The sequence below is a fragment of the Diceros bicornis genome, chromosome 17 (assembly GCF_020826845.1).
Source record: "Diceros bicornis minor isolate mBicDic1 chromosome 17, mDicBic1.mat.cur, whole genome shotgun sequence".
Taxonomy (NCBI): domain Eukaryota; kingdom Metazoa; phylum Chordata; class Mammalia; order Perissodactyla; family Rhinocerotidae; genus Diceros; species Diceros bicornis.
In genome coordinates, this window is record NC_080756.1 from 22,009,217 (window position 1) to 22,030,332 (window position 21,116).

At 49.6% G+C, this 21,116-nt stretch overlaps 2 protein-coding genes across 2 annotated transcripts in view; both read left to right on the top strand.

Annotated features, from left to right (window-relative positions):
• HDAC7 (histone deacetylase 7) overlaps positions 1 to 21,116 on the top strand; it is a 160,875-nt gene that overhangs the window by 40,188 nt on the left and 99,571 nt on the right. The window lies entirely within an intron of this gene.
• The window catches only part of VDR (vitamin D receptor), a 55,024-nt gene continuing 43,314 nt past the window's right edge, over positions 9,407 to 21,116 (top strand). Inside the window, exon 1 of the mRNA XM_058558419.1 lies at positions 9,407 to 9,448. The gene's annotated coding sequence lies outside the window, so the exon portion shown is untranslated. The remainder of the gene's footprint in view (positions 9,449 to 21,116) is intronic.

Below are 21,116 nucleotides of genomic sequence, written 5' to 3' on the forward strand. Positions count from 1 at the left end.
GAGCAATTAGACAAGAAAAAGAAATTAAAGTTATCCAAATTGGAAAGGGAGAAGTAAAACTCTCACTCTTTGCAGATGACATGATTCTACATATAGAAAACCATAAAGAATCCAACATAAAACTATTAGAAATAATACAACAACTACAGCAAAGTTTCAGGGTACGAAATCAACCTACAAAAGTCAGTTGCATTTCTATACACTAATAACAAACTAGCAGAAAGAATAGTCAAGAATACAAACCCATTGACAATCACAACAAAAAGAATAAAATATTTAGGAATAAACTTAACCAAAGAGGTGAAAGACTTATACATTGAAATCTATAAGACATTATTGAAAGAAATTGAAGAAAACATAAAGAAATGAAAAGATATTCCATACACATGGATTGGAAGAATAAACATAGTTAAAATGTCCATACTACCTTAAGCAGTCTACAGATTCAGTGCAATCCCAGTCAGAATCCCAAAGACATTCTTTATGGAAATAGAACAAAGAATCCTAAAATTTATATGGAACAACAAAGGAACCCAAATACCCAAAGCAATCCTGAGAAAAAAGAACAAAGCTGGAGGCATCACAATCACTGACTTCAAAATATACTACAAAGCTATAGTAATCAAAACATCATGGTACTGGCACAAGAAAACAGGCATACAAATCAATGAAACAGAGCCAAGAGCCCAGAAATAAAACCACACATCTGTGGACAGCTAATCTTTGACAAAGGAGCCAAGAACATACAATGGAGAAAGGAAAGTCTTTTCAATAAATGGGGTTGGGAAAACTGGACAGCTACATGCAAAAGAATGAAAGTAGACCATTATCTTACACCATACACAAAAATTAACTCAAAATGGAGTAAAGACTTGAATGTAAGACCTGAAACCATAAAACTCCCAGAAGAAAATATAGGCAGTACACTCTTTGACATTGGTCTTAGCAGCATCTTTTTGAATACCATGTCTACTCATGCAAGGGAAACAAAAGAAAAAATAACCAAATGGGACTACATCAGACTAAAAATCTTCTGCAAAGCAAAGGAAACCATGAACAAACTGAAAAGACAACCCACCTACTGGGAAAAAATATTTGCAAATCATATATCCTACAAGGGGTTAATTTCCAAAATATATAAAGAACTCATACAACTCAACAACAATAAAACAAACAACCCAATCAAAAAATGGGCATTGGATATGAACAGACATTTTTCCAAAAAAGATGTACAGAGGTCCAAGAAGCACATGAAAAGATGTTCAACATCACTAATTATTAGGGAAATGTAAATCAAAACTACAATGAGATATCACCTTACACCTGTCAGAATGGCTATAATTAACAAGACAAAAAATAACAAATGTTGGTGAGGATGTGGAGAAAACGGAATCCTCATACATTGCTGGTGGGAATGTAACCTGGTGCAGCCACTATAGAAAACAGTATGGAGATTTTTCAACAAATTAAAAATAGAAATTCCATACAATCCAGCTATCCCACTACTGGGTATTTATCCAAAGAACATGAAATCAACCATACAAAGAGATTTATGCACCCCTACATCACTGAAGCACTATTCACGATAGCCAAGATGTAGGAGCAACCCAACTGCCCATCAACTGATGAATGGATAAAGATGTGGGGTATATATATACACACACACACACACACACACACAATGGAATACTACTCAGCCACAAAAATGACAAAATCGGCCCCTTTGCAACAACATGGATGGACCTTGAGGGTGTTATGTTAAGCAAAATAAGCCAGACTGAGAAAGACAAACACCATATGATTTCACTCATATGTGGAAGATAAACTAACACACAGATAAAGAGAAGAGATTAGTGGTTACCAGAGGGGAAGTGGGTGGGAGGAGTGGATGAAAGGGATAAAGGGGCACATATGTATGGTGACGGATGAAAACTAGACTATTGGTGGTGAGCACAATGCAGTCTAAACAGAAACTGATATATAATAATGTATACCTGAAATTACACAATGTTATAAACCAGTATGACCTCAATAAAATTGTTAAAGAAAAAAAAGGGGACAGGGAAGTGGGATATCGAGATTACTTCAAGGACAGCACCCTGCTCAACATCTCCATCCCAACCCTGCAAGGAGCCAATAGCTGGCATTTTCATGACGGGGCACCCGAACTACTTGCTTAAATGTTCTCTCTCGACCCATCCTCATGCACATTTTGGGTTTCATCAGAGGGAAAGGCAGGGAGAATGCGGGGGAGTGTCAGCAAGTGGGATATTATTCTCCTACCTGGGTAGGTCCAAGTCAAAGACTCCTGACCATCAGCTCTGGATGGCCCTTAAACTTCCCAGCACCTGACAGATGAGGAGCCTGGTGATGAATAAGGTACAGAGGTATGTGAGGGACACTGGGGAGCAGAGGGAGGGCAGGAAAGAAAGTTCAAGGGAGTACTTGGCTTGTTCAGACAGAGAAGAAGAGTTGGCAGAAGGAGAGTTAAAGGTTAAAACCTTCCACTGAGGTAGGGCCTGTGAAGAAGGGATGGAAACCCCTGATGGTTCAGGCCTCTTCGCCACATTCTTTCTGGGCTTGGCAGCTTCCACTCAGAGGTCAGTCAAGCTGGACACCCCTCCTCCCCAGGTTCCAGGAACCCCAAATGAGCGACAACTCTCCTCGAGAATGTGGGTTGAAGGAAGGTCCTTGGTGGTGGCCAAGCTTACCCACAAATGGCCACCACACCTTTTCCTGCTGGTTGCCACTGCTCAGAGAGCCTGTCCTGTTTGCCTCTCTCCTTGAATCTGGTTGGGGGACTGTGGCATGAGACTATTGGCAGCTGTGGTCCCAGTTACAGACCATAGTGGAATTCTACCTGGACCTCGCCTCAGGCTCTGCTTAAATAAGCCAAGCGGGTCAAAGAATTTAGCTTCTCAGCCTTCAAGAGATTCTCACCGATACACAGTGTGCTTCCATTTCTCCACGAAGCAGAGGGAAGAGGAGTTTCAGGGTGATGGAAAGAGTGAGACGTGGATGTCAAGGCAGTAGACTTGGTTTCTAGTCCCTGCTTTGCAGCTCACCAATCATAAACGTAGGTGGGTCACCTAAACTTGCTGAACCCTCTGGGTCTAAATCCCACTGAGGTCTGCAAGGGAGGATGCGTTACATGATCCACTGGGTACAGGAGGACAGTATCAAAGGCTTCCTTTTTGATTTGTTTTTTTGTCTTAAAAAAATTAAGCTTTAATATGTTTAATATACAGACTGACACCAGCACCCTCACTTGGTCCTCTTATCAGAAAGTCACGGGTCAGGTATGCTGGATGAGGTCTCTGTGTGTGAGGAAGGAGTGTCAGGGAAGTCAGTAAAAAGTTGCAAAAGTATCAACAACATCATTTGAAATATGAATTTACATTCATTAATGTTAATGAGGAATCTCACCCTAACTGTATAGTATGACGAGATATGAGCTAATGATAGAATTTTGAAAATCATATTCAAATTTTTTTTTTTGCCAGTAGAGTTTTACAATCAATCAAGTTTAGAGACCACTTCTTGGCTCTGGGATGTGTAGATGATACAAAACAACACAACTCCACTGTCATTTACTCCAGAGTAAACCCCGCTGGAAGTGGAGGTGGACACCAAAAACAACAGTTTTGACAATGGTGACATCTTTCACAACACAGGACAATGGAGGCAAACACAACAGAGAGGGGCATCCGTGCTTTGTAGTATGTTTATCTCAGGCTAGAGGCCAAAGGCAATGGAGAAGAGCTGTCAACAGCCACATCTTCTGGAGTTGGGGCCCCAGGGAAGAGTTGTTTAACGCATTCCTGGGCTGCTGACGGAGTGTCCTTCCTGTTCTTCTGGAGAAAGACACAGGCGTGCCCAGGATGAGGCTTGCAGGGCTTCTGTTCATTGGTATGAAGAAAGGAGATCATTGCCTAATCATCTTCCCTGGAGACTTTCCTTTGGGGAAGGGGGGCTTCTTTTGAAAACAGTCAGCTTTTCCCTACTGACCTCTTCAGCAGTGATGTGACATTAACTGCACCGTAATCAGCGCCCAGGGTACCTACCCCCATGCCGCAGAGCCTCTCCACTTACCTCCCTCCCTAGGCTCTCCCATAAGACGCTTTTCCCCAGAAGAGCAAAATAAGAATTCCCCAAGGGTTAGGGGTCACTTTATCTCCTACTGGAGTCATAGTTGTTGCAAAACTTACAGCCACGGCAATAGATGTAGAAAGAACCCCAAGCCTCTTGTTTATTCCATGGATCTCTATGGTTGGAGTTGGGGCTGGAAGAGTCATCATTGTTGCTGGGGTTTGGATGGGAGCCCAGCAAATACCTGGGAGCCTAGGAGAGCTCTGGAGCTGCTTCTGCTTAGAGGTGGAGGGGGGAGTCTACACCTTCCTTTGTCTGGCCCCTAGGCTCTGCTTTACCATGCCTGCAGACGCTGTGTGTGGGCCAGCAGGCTGGCAGCCTAGGGCTCGAGGATGTGGGAGCAGGTGGGAAAGACAAGTGCCAAAAGCCCCGAGGAGGGAGACATGAGCTGGGCCACCGGGAATGGAGGCCTGGAGCCAGGCCGATTTGGATTGAAAAACCGGCGGTGCCCTACTCTTTCTGGGGCAGGCTGAGTCTGTGGATATTCACTTCTTATGGCCTTGCACACAACTCTCCTAGGGCTGTCTCGTTCTTGAGAAGTCAGGATTTCTGAGATGCCATGAAGCATCCTGAGGCTGAAAGAATCCCCCCAAGCTGGTGAATACAGAGCATGGTAAGATAACAGCTGAGTTAAGGCCACACAGGCAAACATTGAGTGGACACATACTGCCTCAGTGACCAACCCTGGCCTTGCCGCCTTGGAGGCAGGATCCTCCAAAGCCAGGGAGCCACTACGGGGTTCTGAGGGTGCTCTGTGTAAGTGAGGCTGGTCTCTCGAAGGCCTGTCTGGGAATCTCATGTTGCAGGTTCTAATTGAGAGGATTCCCACGGTGAGAGGGACTTTTTCAAACTTCGGGTCACAACCCATTGTGAGTTGTGAAATCAACTTGGTGGATCCCCAAAAGAAAGATGGAAGGAAGGGAGGGAGGGAGGAAAGAAGGAAGGAAGGAAGGAAGGAAGGAAGGAAGGAAGGAAGGAAGGAAGGAAGGAAGGAAGGAAGGAAGGAAGGAGGAGACAAAATAAAAAACCTCACAGGGGCCGGCCCGGTGGCGCAAGCGGTTAGGTGCGCGCGCTCCGCTGCGGCGGCCCGGGGTTCGCTGGTTCGGATCCCGGGCGCGCACCGACGCACTGCTTGGTAAGCCATGCTGTGGCGGCGTCCCATATAAAGTGGAGGAAGATGGGCACGGATGTTAGCCCAGGGCCGTCTTCCTCAGCAAAAAAAGAGGAGGATTGGCGGATGTTAGCTCAGGGCTGATCTCCTCACAAAAAAAAAAATAAATAAAAAAAATAAAATAAAATAAAAAACCTCACAGAGCATTTCTTGTTTCATAAAATTTATATACATGCATGGTATACGAGATCATGATAAAAACTTATTTCTTACTATGGGTTACAGTTAAAAATTTGAAAAACATTATTCTAGGAAGACCCTTTTGTTTAGGTTGATTTCATTGCTTATAGTTTTTTCCATTCATTCATTCCACTTTCACCATCTGGAACATAAGCAGAGAGAACAGTCCTAACAGGGGTTAGAAAAGATAGATAAGTTAACCTTTCCGGACTTAATATTTTTTTAATCTCTAAAACAAGGGAACTGACTGAGAGGACGGCCTGGTGGCTTCTGTCTCTATGAATCCATGACTCTGTGTCTCTCAGAATGTTCTTTGGGAGTTTGCTGAATTAGAGTCTTCCCTTCATTCCCACCATGCCCATAACCATAAAATATTTAAGGAGAAAAAAAGGCCCTAAAAAAGGGAAAAGCAAACAGTTAGATGGGAGTGCTCCAGAGAGAGCTCAAAGGGCACCTTTTTACCTGGAGAGCAGCCTCTGGAGAGCTTATAAACCTCTGTCCATGGGGACAGGGTCTCCGGGAACCTCACAGGGACAAGGTGATCCACTCCAGCTCTGGCACCATGGCAAGAGGTTCTGAGGGTGCCAGCCAGCCTTGAGGACAGTGACCAGGCTGCAGAAAAGAGGAGCTCATCTGCTAAGGATAAGGTGCAGCCCTGTGGCCTGACTGCAGGCCTGCCCAGGCCACCCGCAGGCACCCAGAGCCTGGTAGAGAGGCTGAGAAGCCAGACTCTGCCTTTCCCCAGATTTTGTGAAATGAAGTGCACAGGGGTGGACTCAGCCTGGCATCTCTGGAATCTCTCCTCCTAGGGAGGTCACACCTGGAAGGGCTCTTTTGTTTCTGCACAGACTGTTGAGTCTATAGCATGGTATCCTACACACCGCAAGCGCCTAGTAGATATTCCCTGATATAATTTTTCAGAGATGAATACTGACAAAAAACACAATCTGAACATCCTATAAGGACCACCACCCCTCCCAGGGACAAGTGAGAAAACAAGAACTGTTAACTTCAGGGAAAAGAAAGAGAAGATGAGTGTTTCCAGAGGTTCTGGTACATGTGTCCTGCAGCAGTCAAGCTAGAGGAGTTGAAAGCTATTAATTCTGTAGCACAGGACTGCTGCCTGTCATCAAAGTCTTCACAAGAACAGAATATGGATAGCAACCTCCCTTCCCAGTCCCTGGCTAGGGAGAAGCAAGATCAGGAGACAGGGAGTAATAACAACAAAAGCGGGAGAAGTGAATCTCATGTATTCCTGCTTCTCTACTTTCACAAAATTAAAATTCTTCCTAAGAATAAAGCTGAAGTGAAAAATCTACCTTTGTTCAATATAAATACAAGATGATTCATTATTAGGTGACAAACCAAGCAATATAGACAACACATGCTACAAAGACCAGAGAGTTGACAGGTCATTTTGGCCTGGAGATGTGGTGAGAGGCCTGATGTGATAGACAGGGCCTGAAAGAGAACAGGGTCTGGAGAGACAGAGGAGAGAGAGCAGTTCATCTTCCCCTCAGGTACTGGGGGAAGATGAACAGAACTTGGTTAAGGACACAGGGATGGGGCTGATGACAGCATGTGCTAGGGGCTGTAATGAAACCTATATCCTGCAAATCTGCCAAATCCAGAACCTCTGAGTTTTCCAAAGCTTGCTTACCTAGATTGTGGTCCAACAGGTGAAAAGCCCAAAGAAATATTTTTTGGGGGGGAGGCAGCATGGAACAGTGGAAAGTGCAGAGAGAAGTCCTGGGCTCAAGTGGCTCTGTCACTCTCCCGCCGTAAGAACTTCAACAACTCTGTACATCAGTGGTACAATGAGGAGAGTATTTTCTACTCCGTCTGACTCAAAAGGTCATGATGGACATCAAATGGAGAGCTGTGAAAAGACACTAACAGTCAGTTACCATGGAATAGTTAGTACTCATCCGCTATGACTTTTTTTTTTTTTTTTTGCTGAGGAAGATTAGCCCTGAGCTAACATCCGTGCCCACCTTCCTCTATTTTATATATGGGACGCCAACACAGCATGTCTTAATCAGCGGTGCATAGGTCCACACCCGAGGTTCTGAACCTGCAAACCCCAGGCTGCCGAAGCAGAGCATGGGAACTTCACTACAGCACCGGGCCGGCCCCCTCTACTACTTTTTGATAAGGTTTATTTTTAAGATGCCTGGGTCACCCATCTGGCCAATTAAGCACCACAAAAGTGGCTCCTGAGTGATCAACCTCTTACAGAGGCTCATGGAACTTCCTGAGAATGTCCCGAGGTGTTGACTGCTAGAGATTTCCTCTTATACTTTTTTTGCCATGAGAATCACTGCTAGCTTTCCCGTGATGCTTTGGGCAAGGGGATTTTTTTCTTTTACTTTCATTACAAGCAGAGAATCCATCCATCAGACAGACAGAACCTCCAAAGGGGCACGTCCTTCATCTGTTGCTCAGAATAGATGGTCCATTCCCAAGTTCAATCAAACAATCTGTGTCTCTTCTATTTTTCTTAAACCTTTCCAGAGAGACAGTTTCCACACTACTCCCTTAATGAACTGTTTCAGTGGTTAACACACTTCACTGTTTGAAGCTTCTGCCTTCTGTTTAGCTTCAGTCCATTTCTCTTGGTCCGATTATTGAGAGTTTGAGAGGGACTGGTTATCAGACAGTCTAGCATAACTGTTTCAGAGGCCAGGGCACCAGCGGACTTGCTGGGCTCTAGTACTGTCCTTCATTGAATGGCTGTGTAATGTTGGGCAAATCACTTAACCTCTCTATGCCTCAATTTCCCCCTATTTAGCTTGTCCCTCTGAGCCATGGTTTCCTCTTCTGTAAAAAGTGAATGGCAATATCTTCCCTGCCTAAAGGAGGTCACCAATGCTGGATGACCTTGTGGGCATCTCCATTGTAGAACATTATGTTGTAAGCACTGTTTAAAACTTATACATTCTCCTACTGGACAATGAGGTGGAAGAAGGAGGGAACCATGTCTTTTTCATCTATCCTGTAGCATCTAGAGTGGTGCCTAGTACATTGCCATGGAAGCAATTGGAGTAGAGTAATTTTTAGCCAAAATTTTTTATGGCGAGTTTTCCGCATCCACCTACAATTCCAGGTCTCAGGATGTACTCCTTACCTCCCTCCTTTCTTCACACCCATGTCGGGTAGGGGGATGGGGGGGGCTGGGGACCAGGGCCTGGGGAAGTTGAGACTGTGCTCGCTTGGATGAGGTTCGCGACGCACCGGGAACGTGGTCAGCCACGATCGCGGCCGAGAGGACATCGGGCGGGGGCGATGACGCAACTTCAGACTCCGTTTTCCGTTTACTCTTTTATCCTAGCGTGTGGGGTCGGGCTGGGCTCCCTGGCGCTCTGTAGCATTAACACGGCGGCGAGTGGCGCCCGGGATTTCCCACGAGCGCGGAGGGAACCGTTGGTGTCCGCGACAGCCGCCCGCCACCCCAGCGCCCCCCAGACGACGGAGGAGTCCTGGCCGGGTCAGCCTAGGTGCGGGTGACACACCTGGAAGAGGCGTCCGCAGCAGGCTGGGTAGAACCACGGCAGCGGGGATGGGGTGTGGGGGTGGGGGATAGGAATGCATCCCGGATCAACGCAGGCAGAAGCATGGACCTGCACACACATAACCATGGAAAACTCTCATGCACGGAGGGCAGAAGCCTGCCTTGCCCTACGGACGGCAGTCGTGGAGGACCACACCGGGCAGAGCCTCCAGGCGACGGTGCAGTGGTTGATTCCAAGTCAAGATGGTTGCAGCGCGGCTGGAGCGCCGGGCAAGCTGGGACTGGACCTGGGGGCGGGGCCCAGGGAAGGGGCGGGACCAGGGGCGGGGCCTTGCAAGGGGCGGGGCCAGGTGCTGGGCTGTCTCTGCTTGTCAAAAGGCAGCAGCCGAGCCAGAGGCGCCAGCAGCGCGGAGCAGCGTGCCCACCCGCCAGACCAGGTGCGGACCCCGGAGCGGCGGGGAAGGGGGTCCCAGGCTCGGGATTGGGCCCGGGCTGGGGGCGTCGGGGATAGTGGGCCTGAGTGCCCGGGTGCAAACACTAGAATCTAAGTCGCAGGGGCAAACTTGGCGACTGAGATCCGGGCTGTCGTGCCATGAGGCTGGGGCACTGAGGGGACACCGAGGTCTGAGAAAGAGCTGAAGTTCGAGCCAGGCTGGCCAGGGGAGCAGCGACTTCCTCCGCGCTCAGGCAGCCTAACGCAGAAATGCTCCACTAGCACACTTCCCAGCACTTGGGCAACAAGAAGCATTTGTTTCCTTCCTCTGTCGGGGCGCCCTGGCATGGAGTGGAGGAAGAGAAAGGGAGAGATTGGCTGTCGATGGTGCTAAGATGTCCTAGGGGTGGAGTGTGTGTAGCCTTATTATTTCGTAGGACCCAAGGATGATCACTTGCAATGGTAGAGTTGGATCTTTTAAGTAGAGCTTTTTTCTTTTTTTTTTTTTTTTAACCACTAATGATTTTAGACCTAGTTGGCCCTAGTGCACTGGATTTATTTTTTCAGGAGAGCCTGTCCCTAGATGTCCAGAGGAACTCAGGGGCAAGCATCTAAGCAAGGAGGGGCTCAGGGAGTAAGTTCTGTTTGGGGAGTGAGGGACCCCACCTTTGTGGGTGGAGGGTGAGGAGGATTCAGGGGAAGTATCTAGGAGGGAACAGCATGCTGTCTCGAGGGAGCAGTGGACATTGGCCCCCCTCCCCCCATGGACCACTGAGGCTGAGACCCAGGCTGCCTGGGCTGGGACAGCCCTGGGTCTCTGAGCCCGGGCCCTTCCCGCATCTCCTCCTCCTCCTTCTCCACCTCCTCTTCCTCCTCCTCCATGTGGTGAGTGAGTCAGCCTCCTGTCTGGGCTCAGTTGCAGCCAGAGGGGCCAGAGCCCAGGCAAGCAGTTGGGCAGGCATTTTCTGAGCTTTGCAGAAGCTCTCCTGGGCAGAGTTCAGCTCTGCTTCTGCTCCCTGCTGGAAGGCCGTTTTCCTCGTGGCTGGTGTGGCCACTCCTGAAGGGGACACCCAACATGGCAATGATAATGGGATGGCTATGGTATGATTCCAGAAGAGGTTGAGTGTGAAGGGATTATGGCTTTGTGGTAAATCCACATCTCTTATCCTTCTCCTAAGATCAGGAGGGGCATCCCAGCACTGCAGATTTTCCAGCCCCTCATTCCATTTCTGCCGAGTGATCTTGTTAGCAGCCGACGTCTGTTAGTGAGGTGGCTGTGCACAAGAAATCGGGAAGGTTCTGGGACTAGGGAAGCCATGGTGTTGGCAAAGAAGGTTTTTAACTCAGGCTAGGAAGTGGGGGTGGTTTGCTAAGGCGGGAATGGATTATCTGGACCCCAGATCCTCAACTCTATGAACTGAGAGTGTTTTGTGCTGGGGGACGTTCCTCAATCGGTCCCTGTCCAAGTGCTGGAGGGGGTTGTGGGTCCTTCTGAAATGGTGTCAGGACTGATGTGCAGCCAGACCAGGAGGTAGTAAGACTGCAAATTTTTCTCTGGCCTTTGTTTTGGGTGCTTCAGATCCTTGAGCAGCAATAGGAGCCCCAGAGCTGATTGCCCCCTACTCAGTGGCCTCTCTGGACCTATTTGAGAAGAATCCACAACCAGGCTGTGGAGCTGACTCAAACTGTAAAAAGCTGGGGAATTCACAGTCTGTGCCCTGGCTGGGTCCCATGGCTTTGGTTTGGCTGGTCCCTGGTCAGCCACAACTTGGACCCTTTCCAGGGTAAAGGAAGAACTGGAGAGTGGGATAAGGAAGAGAGTTAGGAAGCTTTCTCGACCCCTCTCAGTTCTTCAGCTAAGGTAGTCACTCGTCATTTGTATAAATATTGTGGAGGGCCGGCCCCGTGGCTTAGTGGTTAAGTGCGCGTGCTCCGCTACTGGCGGCCCGGGTTCGGATCCCGGGCACGCACCGACGCACTGCTTCTCTGGCCATGCTGAGGCCGCATCCCACATACAGCAACTAGAAGGATGTGCAACCATGACATACAACTGTCTACTGGGGTTTTGGGGAAACAGAAAAGGAGGAGGATTGGCAATAGATGTTAGCTCAGAGCCAGTCTTCCTCAGCAAAAAGAGGAGGATTAGCATGGATGTTAGCTCAGGGCTGACCTTCCTCACACACAAAAAAAAATTGTGGAAAGTCTGGTGCTGTTTGGGGTGCCTTGGTGATTTGTGTTTATGGTTTCTCAGTCTTCTCCCCTTACTCAACCTCAGACTGATCCTCTTTTTAGAACTAAGTCCTGGAGGAAGCACCAAGAGGACCTCTTGGACCCCCACCCTCCACTCTCAGAACAAATAGCCAGTGTGCAAAACCAATGTCTTCCATGTTTGGAGGAAGGCCTGGGGCCTAGTGGGCCAGACCAAGTGGCTATCCAAGACAGGACAGGGAGTCCCAGTCGTTCAGTTCTTTACCCCACATCCTATGGGGGCAGCGACCTCCTGGTCAAGAGCTGCCTCTGGAACCTCTGCTAGAAACCTGCCGTGGCCTAGTCGGGTTCTAGTGGCTGGAGAGTCAGAGTCAGGGGCACTGGAGACTCTGAGGTAGGACGGCATGCCGGTTTGTTGCTGGACAGGATGATTCTAGGACTCCAGCTTTCCATTTGTAGCTGCTGCAAGTCTGTTTTGGAAGCAGGAAGAGGGAAGTAAGGAAATAATGGGATTTGATTAGGAGCGTCTTGTATGCCCAGCATGGTGCTCGGCCCTCCGAGGGATGACAGGAAGCAGAACCCACGAGACCAGACCTCTTCCCCTGAGACGGTCTGAACCCCAGGGTGGGCAGCACTCTCGGGCTCTCTCTCCATTACTGTCTGGTTCTGAGAGGATCTAGCTGGACACAGCTGCTGGCTGTGGCTCTGGACCTTCAGGGCGTTGTTTTTAGTTATGCTTTCCTCTGATTCCTCCGTGCACGTCTCCTGTGTCAGTGCCCTCCTAGATGGGCTAGAGACAGTGACCATCTAATTTATTGTCCAAACTGGGATACTTTTGAGAGTGAAAGGGGACGCTATTTATAGTTATGTGGGGACATTAGAGATAAACCAAAACTGTCCAGAGCAAACTGGAACATTCAGTCATTCTAGTGAACACCACTCCAAACCCAGTGGAGGCCACAGTGATGAAGAGAAGATGGGTGGGTGTGGGTTTAATGAGGAGAAGAAGATGGGGGTAGTGCTTAATGATGAGGGGAAGATGGGGGTTGCTTCATTCTGAGGGCAGCCTCAACACCCCAGCCTGCTCCCTGGGGTGCAGCCAATTGCAGTCTTATCCTTGAGGGCAGCGCTGCTCCCAGCCACTCTCTCCCAGGACCCAGCCTACTGCTCGTGCGACTTCCCTTCACCCTTGACTAGTGACTGGCCTCGCCTTTGGTTTTCCTGCCCCACCCGTACCTCAGACAGGGACAGGAAGGCCTGCCAGCTCCCCTTCAGCTGCCCCTAGGGGAATTGGGGTTCATACTGGAGCCAAGACATAATCTCATGCTTCCTCTTCCCTCTTCCCCATATCTGCAGCCTCTTCATTTTGTCTGTCCAGCTTCCAGACCTCTGGGGGCCACACCATCCCCCAAGAAAGTCCAGCTCTAAAGCAGGTAAACAACCAGGAAGGGCAAGGTAGTCAAACCTCGCCCATGTGGGAAAAGGGCACAGGTCACTTGTAATCGGGTTCCTGGGAAATGTTAAGCAAAGTGGAGGTCAGAGCCAGAGAGAAGCTTCTTAGCAGCAGATGGGGTCAGTTCCTTTGGACACTGGAGTCTGACTCTCCAGTCTGGTCGGACTATTGGGGAAATGGTCCAGGGTGGGGACAGACTGTTCTTGCTCAACCCAAGCTATAGGCGTTGGTGGCAGCAACTGCATCCTGCCGTGGTGACGTGTGGAAGAGAAACTGCCCCCCTTCTGAATCCTTGGTCTTCTTGGTCCAGATGCTCGGGGCAGGCTCCCTGGAGAGTCCCCAGAGGTCGGGTGTGTGAGTGATTGGGGTGTTGGGCGTGGTGAGGTGGAATCTTCTAATGACTTCGTAATGACTCTGTCTGCTGTGGCAGGAAGGAAATCATTCTCATCAGCAACAAATGAAAAGGGCAGGTGAAGCCTTCTTGGGAAGTCTCGCCCTTTGAGGTAACTTGTGGGGAGGGGGAAGGGGAGAGACCCCCTGGGCTGGCAGGGGTAGGAGGAGGTGGCTGGTCGGTAAATGGCGGGAGCAAGAGGTAGAAGCAGCAGGCACTTGGGGAGTCTGAGTGTGTGTCATGCTTTTGCAAACCTGCCCTGCAGGTCCCACGCCAAGGAATAGACCAAGCAGTGTTCCCAGAATCGGATACCACACAAAGTCCCCATTCTGCACAGGGAGAGTCTTGGTCCTGAGCAGGGCGTGGGCAGCTGCACCAGCGGGAAAGTGGAGTTTGGGCAGGACCCGGCAGCCAGTTCCTGGGAAGCTGCTGCCTCTCACTGGCCTCCTGATGACAGATTGAAGCTTTGAGGTGTTATGCAAGATGTGACATTCCAGGCACTGTGGGGCACCCAGGAGGCCCAAGGCTTTGCTGGTGACACACCCAGTGTGTGCCACCTGCTGGCACTGGAGTTGTAGCTCCAGGAACAGCTACTCACTGAATGCTCAGCTCAGTTATACCAGGTGCCGTGCTGAGTACATGGCCCACGTGGCCACCCAGACCTGCCACATCCTGGTGAGATGGGAACCACTGTTATGTTCCTTTTACAGATGGGAAACTGAGGCTCAGTGAGGTTTGAGCAACGTGCTAAGGTGACACAGCTGGCGAGTGGGAGAGTCAAGACTTTCGCTTGGGTCTGTCTTAACCTCTGTGGAACTCTACCACGTCTGCATTCATGGGCATTCACGGGTGGCCACAGGGCGTTTAGGGCCATGACTTGCACACAATTTTTGTTGTTGTTAGTGCCATCTAGTCAATTCCAACTCCCGGCGACTCTGTGTACAGCAGAGCAGAACCCTGTGCTGTATTTTTGCTCCGTCCTCTCACCTTCTGGCGCTGTATCAGACAATGCTCCACTGCTATTCATAGGGTTTTCATGGCCCCTTTTTTCAGAAGTACATGGCCAGGTCCTTCTTCCTAGTCTGTCTTAATCTGGAAGCTCCACTGAAACCTGTCCACCATGGGTGGCCCTGCTGGTATTTAAAATCCTGGTGGCACAGCTTTCAGCATCAGAGCAACATGCAGTCGCCACAGTATGACAACCGACAGACAGATAGTGTGGTTCCCTGACCGGGGAAGAAACCCCGGCCGCAGTGGTGAGAGCGTGGAATCTCAACCACTAGACCATCAGGGCACATAATAGGCCTGCAGTAAACATTTGTGAGCAGCAGGGTTAGATTTGCTGACTAGTTTGAGCAAGTTGGCCTGGGAGCAAGCTCAGTTTGCCCACATGTGACTCCAGGGACAGTGGGCTCTCAGAAGAAGGCTCCCTCTGCCAGCACCCTCAGGCCTCAGTACCTCTCCGGCAGTCTGGGGTACCTTACTCAGGCAAAAATAGACAAGAACCTGAGAGAGGTAGCTCTGTGCAGAGAGATTGCATGGCATCAAAGAAGACTTGAATGGTCTGGAAGGCAAATAAGAAGCGCTCTTTCAGTTTCAAACAAGCCACTTTATTGATAACCTGCTATGCTAAGTGCACCAAGGAAGAAAAGCCATGGTCCCATTGGCCAACTGGAGCTATTCTCACCTTGCTTACGTATTCCCCTCCTGGCTACTCCTTCAGGAACCCTCCTGAGCCCAGGCCACCTGGAAGGAGAAATGGACTCGAGCCTCATCTGAGAGCTTCTGCCTGGTGCTGTGCTGATCACTTGTCTTCTTTAATCTTCCCAGCTTCTCTTTGGAGTAAGTTACTGTTGTTCTCTCCAGCACGTATATGGGTAAATCAAGGCTTAAAGAGATGCAGTAACCTGCCCATGGCAACAAAGCCAGCCCGTGACCACTGTTCCACACTGCTTGCTGGTGTTGGGCTTGACCGTACAAGCCACTCCAAGTGCCAGAGCCAAGAGACAGAGGTAGGAGGAGGAAACGCTTAGCTTGTTCCTCTGCTGACTTGTCCCTCAGCTGTGGTTCCCAGGGTTCCTTGGTATATGACTGAAATCTTAGGCAGTGCTGTTAGAAGCTGTGCTATCGGCCTGGTGGAATAGGAGAAACACGGGGTTCAAGTTAGACACACTTGGGTTCAAATCCTGGCTTTGTCACTTTTTAGCTTGTGACCTTGGGCAAGTTTCTTAATGTCTCTGAATCTCGGGTTCCTTATGTGTAAACTGGGGGTTTAGAGTTGCGTGAGGGTTAGAGATGATGTAAGTCAAATGCCTGGCACAAAGGAGGCCCTTGAAAAGCATGTGCAGACAGTCATTCAATAGATATAGACTTCATATCTAAAATGAACAAGTTGTACTAGATGAGTTTCTAAAGCCCGTTTCAGCTGTAGTAATTGCATTGTCCTTCACGTAGGGACCTGGTTTCTGGCTTACGTGTGCACCTGTCTGATGTGCTGTGTACAGGTGGCTGCGTACACGCCACTGCCTGACTCTGAGAGCCCTGTGCAGGGTCTCCCGGTGCCGTTGAAGCCCTTCCTCACTGGACTTCCACCAGCAGTGGGTGAGGGATCCCTTGGTGACACAGCTTCCCCACACTTGGCATTCTGTTCGTTTCAACAAAGAGCCTGGTGTTAGTGCTGAGCACATTCTAGGTACTCAGTTAATACCCACAGAGGTATATTTTTGCCAAGTGGATTGGAAGGGATGTATACTTTCCTTGGGCACCGATTTTGAGGAAAGGACATGAAAGTACCAGAACCGTGTGTCTGCCAGCTAGTCAAAGCACGTGGGGCCAGAGCCAGTGATGGGATGTACATCTGTCCAGGGCTTCTTGATCATTTAAAGGCTCCAAGGGAGGTGAACTGAAGTTTAACAGTCTCCACTGGCCAACTGTTCGGAGCCTGGCCTTGTTCTTTGACCCTCTGGCTTGTCCAATCTGAGAAGCAGGGGGTGGCTGGAGGGTTGGGGTGGAAAGAACAGGGGAGGTGCTGTGTGGAAAGGAGCAGAATGCCCACAGAGAATCCCTTCCCATTCCAAGGATTGAACACACTGCCTGGGGTCGCTGGGGAAAAGAAGAGTTAGATATACGTCGCGTCCTGGCAGCCACATAAACAGCCAGCTGCCCACCCACCCAGCCACCCACAGGACAGAAGAATGTGGCTGGCTAGGCAGTTGCATGGGCCACCCCAGCCCACAATCCTGTAATTACGCATCTGGTCTGTGCCTGCCAGCTCCAGGGGCAGGCGAGTGCCTCTGCCCTGGGTCTCATCTTGGTCACCAAGCCCATGCTGGACTCTGTGGCAGGGCCCCACCTACTCTTCAGCCACCCCCCACCCCCGACTCTGCCCCGGTGTCTCTCTCTACACCAAACTTTGACCCTTGTGAGGCTGAGATATCATATAATAGCTGACAATCATAATAAAACAATGGTTATTATAACTTCTATGTTCCAGGCACTGAGTTAAATGTTTTTCATGCATTTTCTCGTGTATGTGTCTCAATAGTCTTATGAGGTAGGTAATATTGTTATTCCCATTTTATAGAAGAGGAAACTGAGGTTCAAAGAGATTAAGAGGTTAAATTTCTTGCCCAAAGCCATCAAGTTCCTAAATCAGAACCAGAATTTAAATCCAGGTCTTTCTATGTCCCGAATATATGTCCCTCCTTCACTTGGCCACTGCCTGTCCCACATAGCGCCCTTCACCCAGCTCAGGCTTCTCCCTTCCTTCCCCTTCCCGTCTGAGGAGGGCTGGAAAAGAGGCAGCAGGTGGTGCCAGTGGAGGGTGAGTGGGACAGTTCCAGGCTGGCCAGGAAGATGCTGGAAAACAACTTCGGGGCAGAGTTCCTTGTTCCAAATGGCTCTGAATTTCCGGACTTCTGCCAGGGGCTGGAAGCTACTTCTGCCCAGCCTATTTGGCAAGCACACCGACCTCTTCGGTGCCATGATGTTAAGAAGTGGGGGATGGGTTGCCTCAGGTAAAATTCCATTATAATGAACTCCATTTGCCATCTGAATGGCTTTGTTGAACTGGAACTATGTTGACTTGTGTGCAGTGGAAGAATCAAGTATGCAGCCTGAGAAACTGGAGGTAAAAACGAGCTAATTCATCATTGGGTGTCTCTTAGTAAAGCTCCAGAAAGGTTTAGAACCTAGAAGGAGAAGAGTCAGACGCCCTTCTGGTTCCTCCTTGAATGCCAGTCTCCTGGATGGTTGGGGGGTGCGGGGGGCAGGGGGAGAGCTGTGTGCTGAACTCCACCTGGCAGTACTGTGACTCTTCAGTTGTGCATTTCGCCTACTCTATTGTGAGCCCCTGAGAACAGGTCTGCATCCCATCTCTGAAGTGTCACCACTCAACACAATACCTAACACATCACAGATACGCTCAATAGATGTTTCTTGGATAGAAACATATTTGTAGGTAGACCGGGTCCCCGAGCGAGAAAGGAGAGTTGAAGGGCAATTGCTTTGTGTGGCTAAAACATCTTAAAAAATAGCTGAGCTGCAACTCAGATGAATTCTCCCCAGTTATTGAACCAATTGTGTGCAATAACAGGCACTAACATTTCCCGAGCAGGTACCTCATGCCCGGCAGCGTGCTAAGCACTTCACACGCATTATTATCTCATTTAATCTTCATGGGCTTATGAGGTAGGTATTGTTATTCTGCTCATTTAACAGGCGAGGAAACAGAAGGATAGAGAGCTCAAGTCATTGATTCTGGTCACACAGCTGGCAGAGAGGGAAGCCAGGGCTGGCACCCAAGCAGGCTATCTCCAGAGCTCAGTGTCTTAACCATGTCTCCCTGACCACAAGGCTCTGCTGTCACTGTGGGATGGATCTGGGGACCAGGGCCAGACAGGTAATGAGTGAGGCTGGAGGGATGCAAACCCTGGTGGGGTGGACCAGAGGGCACAAGCCTGGCCTACAAGGGCAGCCTCACTTCAGACCGGCGGAGTTGCCAATGGAACTACAGCCCAGTGTGGCCAAATGATCCAATTTTTTTTTTATAGGAAGCTGGACATCCAGACTTTTTTCAAAAGTGAAATCTATTTTTTTTTTAAACACTGACAACTAATTTAAAAATTTATCATCACTGGTGGTGATCGGGGGGTGATGGTGGGATGGCGAACAGAACACATCCACGGTCAGGTTGGGCCTGCGGGCCTGCAGTGTGTCCTCTGGCAGTTTCTTTATTTTAAGCAGTGACTGTTACATAGAGGGTATTGTTTATATAGAATTCCTTCCTAAAGGCGGGAATGATCACTCTCCGTGGGCACTCCTCCCAGCAAGTGATAATACTTTAATGCAGAGTGTTTCTTTCTGGAGAGCTATCATGAAATCTTTCAGTCTATGATATTCCATGAATGAATTCTCTCCTTTCCTCCTTCCCTCCCTCCTTCCTCCCCTACTGTCTTCCCAGTTGGATATTTTCCCATAGGTATTAGAAAGAATGTTCTGGGTAGAGAAATCAAAAGGAAACTAACAGCCCAGGAAAGGGTCTCTAGGCAAAGAAAAAGTGGAATTTGGGGACTGGACTTAGAAGGCAACAAACGATGCTTGTCATGCATGATATGAAACCCGCTCTGCACTCTGGGCTTTCCTGGGCTGTGAGGAGCTCGTGCTGCCAGAGGGAGGATCGTGCTCCATGTAATATTTCAAAACGCTTCTTCACAGCCTTCTACTTTATACCTGGATTTAGTCCTCCTCTTCCTCTTAAATACCCGGGAAATAAGAGTAAACTAATAACTAACGTTTTTATGGACTATAACAATTTTTATAACACACTTTAAATATTTTATCTCAGGCCGGCCCCGTGGCTTAGCGGTTAAGTGCGTGCGCTCCGATGCTGGCGACCCGGGTTCGGATCCCGGGCGCGCACCGACGCACCGCTTCTCCGGCCATGCTGAGGCTGCGTCCCACATACAGCAACTAGAAGGATGTGCAACTATGACATACAACTATCTACTGGGGCTTTGGGGGAAAAATAAATAAATAAAAATTAAATAAATAAATAAATATTTTATCTCAGCTGCTACAACAATCTTGTGAGATGGGCAAATAGGTGTAGAATCCCCTTTTTGAGGCTTGGTGACGTAGCAGTGTTTTCTTCCTCTTTGTTCCTCCACTCCACAAGAAAGCAGTGGCCTTGGAGGCCTGAAACCCAGGGTGCAGAGAGCCCCCAGCTCCCAAAGGCCTTCCCTCACCTGCCGCCCTCACTCCCCACCTGGCGACCACAGGTGGGGGTAGGGGGGGCAGATAGTAAGTCCAGATCCCTTGACTAAGGTCCCCACCTCCCTGAAAATCCCGCTCCAGGGGGGTGCAGGGCGGGCATGGGAGAGGCCCTCAACTGATGAGTGGCCAGTGGCCAGCCTCCTCCCCAAGCCTACCCCCACCACCTGTCACCCTGAGCTATTGTTCCCAAAGCTGGGCAGAAAGTAGCTCACTGGAGGGAATTATTTCGTGTCTCTTAAACTTCAATCCTGGGCTGCTGAAGAGCCTGGCTGCAGAGTTGTGTTCAGGTCAGGGGGAGTTCCAGGAGAAATAAGGGGTGGGGGAGCAAATGGGAAGCAGTGGGTAGAGGGGCCGCCACCTTCCCCCAGGGGCGGTGGTGGGCCATAGCCACTGGCTTCCTCCCCTAGAATGCTGCCCACTGGGCCACCTGACTCCAGCAGACAGAAGGGAGCCTGCCCTGCCAGCTGGAGCAGAGTTTCACTCACAGCTCATTTAATTGAGCACAGGCTCTGAGCTGGTCCATCAGATTCCTTCTCCAAGGATGTTGGCCTCTGCTGGAAAGAGTGTTGGGTAGAGGGAGTGGAAATTCTGTTACCTGGTGCAGAGGCCCGGGTGGGCATCAGGCCTGGTTCAGGGCAGCCCGGGGAGGAGCCTCAGCTAACTGCTGAGGAGAGAAAGGGGTTGTTCCTCTGGAGAGCCTGGATGTAGCTCCTCCTGTGCTCTGAGGCAGCATTGAAAGCTGCTCTGTGCATCAAATCTGTTCCATCTTTGCCCCTGGGTACCAAAGAAAAACCAGGAAGAGGAAGGTGGCCAGTGGGTAGGGCTGGGGGAGGAGGCTTACAGTTTGGAGAAGGTTCACGGGTTGGGACAAAGGCAGCTATTTCCTACCACTTTGTGGCCCTGGAGAAGAATCCTCCAGACAGATTAGGCCATTTTGGCCTGAAATGTTGAAATAAGAAGGTTATCTTCAATTATAGATCCAAGAGGAAGGCTGGGCTTGTGTTAACGACAGCCAGCTGTGAGTGTGACATCCGTACTCAGGGTTTGGGCTGGCATGTGCACACATGTGTAGGGGACTTCCCACATGTGTCCATGTTGCAAGCTGTTTGTGACCATCGTGTGTTTGTGATTGATACCCTTCCTTAGAGTGATTCCTGGCAACAAGGAAGTGACCCTGTTGACTGGGAGAGAGGAGGGAGCCGAGCGGACTGTGGAGGCCAGTCTGGGCATCTGTGTGGTAACTCAGCTCTCCCCGTGCCCAGCAACCATATCTGGCCACTCTGGACAGACGGATGCACTGAGGAAGGATTGAGCTGGTGACCTGCGGCCGAGTCCTTCACCAACTTC